The sequence below is a fragment of the Pelodiscus sinensis genome, chromosome 32 (assembly GCF_052426305.1).
Source record: "Pelodiscus sinensis isolate ZL-2025 chromosome 32, ASM5242630v1, whole genome shotgun sequence".
Taxonomy (NCBI): domain Eukaryota; kingdom Metazoa; phylum Chordata; order Testudines; family Trionychidae; genus Pelodiscus; species Pelodiscus sinensis.
In genome coordinates, this window is record NC_143083.1 from 13716521 (window position 1) to 13722520 (window position 6000).

The following is a 6000-nucleotide window of genomic DNA, read 5'->3' on the forward strand; positions in this document are numbered from 1 at the left end:
TCTTGCACATGCACTCCCCGCTTGTGCACAAGCATCGGGGGCTTGCACACTTGCACGGGTCACATGCACGAGTATGTGTGTGTAAGGGGGGGGGGAGTGGCTTCTGCACTTGCCTGGTGGGCTGGTCCCTCCTGCAGCTCCAGCTCCCAAGTCTCCAACCCTCCCTGCTCCAACCCCTAGGCAATATCAACCTTCCACCATCCCCAGGAGTCTGGGTTCCCACCTGATCTGTACCCATGAGAGCCAGGAGTAGAGCCCTGGAAATGGGTGTTTCCTTCCACCTTAACTCCTTCCCCTTCCCCTTTAACCCACACACACACACACGCGCGCACCACTTGTCCACACACACACACACGCCACTTGTCCACACACACACACACACACACACACACACACACACACACACACCCCCACTTGTCCACCTGCAGGAAACACCCAGCTTCAAAACCAGCTCAGCTCCGGCTCTGTGCTGGCGTAACAGGGAGGGGGCAGCGACACTTCCTCCTCATCCGTTTCATTCCCTGCGCACCTAGCTCCCCCCGCCCTTCCCTTCCTCACTCGGGGGCAGGTGTTACGTTGCCTTTCCAGCATCACAGCTCCTGCTGGCAATAACCCTCATTAGCACACAGCACGAAGGCCCCACTTTGGCGTGGGAGGAGGGAAAGTGGGTTCCGACAGGCGCTGACGAGGCATGCTCGTTAGCGACAGCCCGCCTGCCCCTAGGGCCGCTAGAGCCTTCCAGCCGCGGATCTCCAAGTGTGTCCCCAACAGGATCAAATGCAGCCTCCTAGCACCGCCCAAGTGTTGCATATCTTCCTTTCAGATGGGGAAACTGAGGCTCAGAGCAGGGAATGTGACTGACACGAGGCCACTCCGAGAAGCAGAGCTGGGCATAGACTCCAGGAGTTCTGCCTCCCAGTCTCGCCTGCCACTCCAGAAGTGGCTGCATTTCAGCCTTCTGGTCCAGGAGTATTTATTCTGCAAAACATTTGGGAGGCCCAGCAAGTGCACACCTCTTTGGTGGGGATGCAGGGTTCCTTGAACCAGAGCCGGCTTTCTCTCTGCGTCCCTTCCCAGTGCTCCCTGTCCACAGCCAGCCCTCTCGCCTCAGCACGCCCGGCCTCGCTTCCACCACACCCTCTGTCGCGGCCACACCAACGCTGGCTGAGCGGGTGCCCTAGGCTCAGAGAACATTGTGTTCCAAACTAGCGCCTCTCCGGCTGCCGCAGATAAGGACTCACGCCCTGCAAGCCGCTGAAATCAGCTTTCGCCGAACCGGAGGGGGGGAATCTAGCAGCCTGGAGAGATCTCGGCAGTCAGGTCTCTAGGAGAGAAGGGAACTGGTTCTGGCTTCCCTCAGGATCCTGGTTTTGAGGCATGGGGTGAGTTTGGTGGTAGGACTGTTGCCGGGGGCATGTATTCGGCCAAACACCAGGTGCACAACCCCTTGGTGATGGAGGGTTCGGCGGAGCATCCTGAAACAGCCAGCCCTGTGGGGCTTGTCAATTTCACCAGCTGCTCAGGAAGCAGGGGGTTTGACAACCCTGTTTTGAGGGCAGCTGTGTCGCGTGGCTTCCTGGGTGAATTTCACCTCCGGCGCCTCGGTGCCGCACAGGCCCATGACGCCCCGCCATGCACGCTTGCTGTGTAGGCCGCGCCCTGCGTTAATGAGGAGTTACCGCCCCATTCCTCCCCATTGTTGTCTGGTTGGTCAGCACCAAGCAGCTCTGCCAGGTGGCAGAGCATGGCATGTCCCGAGGCTGGGACGCAAGCGGGCAGGCCATGACCTGCCAAAGGAAAAGGAATCTAAAAATATCTCAAAGGGTGTCACAGGGAGGAGGGAGAAAACTGGTTCCCCTTGGCCTCTGAGGATGGGCCAAGAAGCAAGGGGCTTAAATTTCAGCAAGGGAGGTTTAGGTTGGACATTAGGAAAAGCTTCCTGTCCGGGCAGTGAAACACTGGAATAAATTGCCCAGGGAGGTTGTGGAATCTCCATCACTGGAGAGATCGAAGAGCAGGTTGCACAGACACTAGTCTAGGATGATCTAGGTCAGGGCTACTCAACTTTGGAAGCCCCGGGGGGGGGGGGGGGGTCACAATAATACACCCAGCACATGCAGACTTCAGTATGGTTGCATAGACATGCAAATATATGCAAATCATTCCTTTCACACTGACGGGCAAAGAAAGCTCAAGGCAAGGCGACAACACGCAGGCCCCGTTTAAGTCAGTTCGGTTGATACGAATCAAATGCAATAACTATCCGGCTTCCACCCCTATGGCAGCACTTTTAATGAGCAGTGGTAGGCCAGGAATGGAACTACTAAAACACCCCTCCACAGAGGACCCTTGTAGTGACGACTTTTTGGTTTTGGACCCTGTCATGGGGCACACGCCCCCCAGTAGCCTCAGTGCCCCCTGACTGTCTTCACATGGCCCATCTCAGGGCGAGTTACAGTCTGTATGGGTTGCTCATCATCGGCTTCACAGCAGTTTATACCAGCCCTTTAAACAGGCCGAGTCCACAAACAGATTCTCGTCGTAGCTGGGCACCCCCCGGTAGCGGGACCTGGGCCCACCCTACTCCACTGGGTCCCGGCCCAGGGCCCTGTGAGCAACCGGGTATAGGGTCACTCCCTCGGTGGGGCTAGCTAGCCGAAACCCACCGAGGCTCTCGGGCTAAGAGGGGCGCCTCCCGCTCCTGCCCTGGGCCACTTCCTACCTGGCCTTGCCCAGCTGGCTGCGATCTCCAGGCCGGCGTCCCCTCGGCAGGTAGTCTCCAGGTGACACCAACTCGCCTCTGCTTTCTTCCAGGCCTCTCCTGGAGTCCCCGGCAACTGCTGAGGGAGAGCTTCCCTCTCCTGCAGCTGTATCCCTCCCAGGAGCTCTTGCTGCCTCTGTAGTCAACCCTGCCCTCCCCTTCCAGCAACCGGGCCTCTCCTTCTATAGCTGGCAGCTGGGCTCATTAGCCTAACCATCTCAGCTGGTCTTCCAGCTTCCCTCAGGCTCGGGGCCTGAGCCTTGGGCTTAAAGGCCCCGTGCAGGGCAGGCGCCCTGTCACAGACCCCACCCGCGGGCCGTGCACAAACGGACTGCAAGTAGCCCTGAGCTAGGTGGTGCTTGATCCTGCCGTGAGGGCAGGGGACCGGACGCGATGATTTCTTGTGGTCCCTTCCAGTCCTAGTGTTCTATGAATAAGTGGATCCGGATGGGCCGGTGGGAACCTCGTCCCTGGCCGGTGGAAGCCAGACCGCCGGGCCTGGCCCGGGATCTTCACAAGCTGGTCGGTGGCGCGGAGAAACACCAACGCGGAGAGTCCCGTAGCACCCGAGAGACGAACACAAATCTGTGTCTAGTCGCATGAGCTTTCGTGGGCACAAGCCACTTCCCCAGATGGCAGGGGGGACACGGGGGAACCTCCCAACTGAGAACACAAAAAAAAGGGAGGAGGAGGGAGAAAAAACCCGTCAGTTGTCGCGCTCATGAGCTAATCGAGTGGGCTGGAGCGTCCCGTACTTAGCTTTTGAGGGGTGCAAGCTCTGGGCAGAGCCCTGGGCATGGCCGAGCGGGCAGGAGCCGTGAGCATGGAATTCATGGCCACCCTGGCACAATAGAGACCCCCCGGCAGAGAACAATGGGGAATTCCACCCCACCCCCCGGCTCCAGAGAGAGCAGGGGGCGCTTGCCGGGCAGTGGGAATCGGGGCGGTTTTGCACGGCCTGGTGGTGCCGGGCACTGGGCACGGGTTGGCACGTGGGCATGGCAGGAGGGCCTGGGGACAGGAGCCTCCATTGCTCCTCAGATCCTGCTGGGAGGAGCAGGGGTGGAGACGCAGCTTGTACCCTGACCTGATTTAACCCCAGTCTCTCTCGCTCACTGCTGTCCCGGCTTCACCCCAGGCTGGGCGGGGAACAGAGGCAGCACAGCCGCCACACGCTCCCTCGGAGCCACGGCACTCGCCCCCACCAGGCCACATGCACCAGGCACCCCCGGGACGGGGGAGGAAGGAGCCTGCGGGGTGGCGGGGGGGGGTCCTTCCTCGCCTGTGGGTGCAGCTCTGCGGCCCCTGAAAACCGAGGGCTGCATCCTCTGCTTGTCCTGGAGCTCGGAGCCCCTGCTGGCATGGCCCGGCCCTGGACCGGCTGCCTGGCCCGTCACCCGCGCATGGAGCTGTCCCAGGCTGTGCCCCGCCCCACAGCGCCATCACCGCGGGTTCCCAGCACCCCGCTGCAAGGCCAGCAAGGACTTTATCTGCCAGTCCCTCCCGCTCTAACCCCTACACCCTACTGCCCTCCTGCAACTGGGGACGGGCCCAGGAGGCCTGACTCCCTGCCCCTCGCACTGCCCTCCCGGTGAGCTCAGTGCTCTCGCACGTTTGGGTTTATTTGCACTGGTGTTACGGCCATTCCAGGGGAGCCCCGAGCTCAAGATTTGGCTCCTTCCCCGGCCCCCAGCTCCCCACCCCCGGCTCCAGGCCCAAGCCCGCTGGTGTTTGCCTTCCGGCCTCGAGCAGCCCCCCCCCCCCCGGCCTGTTTGCAGCCGTTTCAACGAACACCCCAGGCCCGGGGCGGCAGGCTGGAACCCTCGCTGGCCCTGTGCCAAGTCAAGTACACACACACACACACGCACACGCACACACACACACACACACACACAGAGCTCCTGTCCCATTCCAGCCCCTCCCCTGCCTCACACACACACACACACACACACACACACACACAGAGCTCCTGTCTCATTCCAGCCCCTCCCCGCCTCACACACACACACACACACGCACACACACACACACACACAGCTCCTGTCCCATTCCAGCCCCTCCCCTGCCACACACACACACACACACACACACACACACACACACACACAGCTCCTGTCCCATTCCAGCCCCTCCCCTGCCTCACACACACACTCACTCACACACACACACACACACACACAGAGCTCCTGTCCCATTCCAGCCCCTCCCCTGCCTCACACACACACACACACACACACACACACACACACACACACACACACACACAGCTCCTGTCCCATTCCAGCCCCTCCCCTGCCTCACACACACACACACACACACACACACACACACACACACACACACACACACACACACAGAGCTCCTGTCCCATTCCAGCCCCTCCCCTGCCTCTCACACACACACACACACACACACACACACACACACACACACACACACACACACAGAGCTCCTGTCCCATTCCAGCCCCTCCCCTGCCTCACACACACACACACACACACACACACACACACACACACACACACACACACACACACACAGCTCCTGTCCCATTCCAGCCCCTCCCCTGCCTCACACACACACTCACTCACACACACACACACACAGCTCCTGTCCCATTCCAGCCCCTCCCCTGCCTCACACACACACACACACACACACACACACACACACACACACACACAGCTCCTGTCCCATTCCAGCCCCTCCCCTGCCTCACACACACACTCACTCACACACACACACACACACACACACACACACACACACAGCTCCTGTCCCATTCCAGCCCCTCCCCTGCCTCACACACACACACACACACACACACACACACACACACACACACACACACACAGCTCCTGTCCCATTCCAGCCCCTCCCCTGCCTCACACACACACTCACACACACACACACACACACATACTGCCCTATTCCCTTCCAGCACATACACACACAGCCTCTCCCCTGCCTCACACACACACACACACACACACACACACACACACACACACACACACACACAGCTCCTGTCCCATTCCAGCCCCTCCCCTGCCTCACACACACACTCACACACACACACACTGCCCTATTCCCTTCCAGCACATACACACACACACAGCCCCTCCCCTGCCTCACACACACACTCACTCACACACACACACACACACACACACAGCTCCTGTCCCATTCCAGCCCCTCCCCTGCCTCACACACACACACACACACACACACACACACAC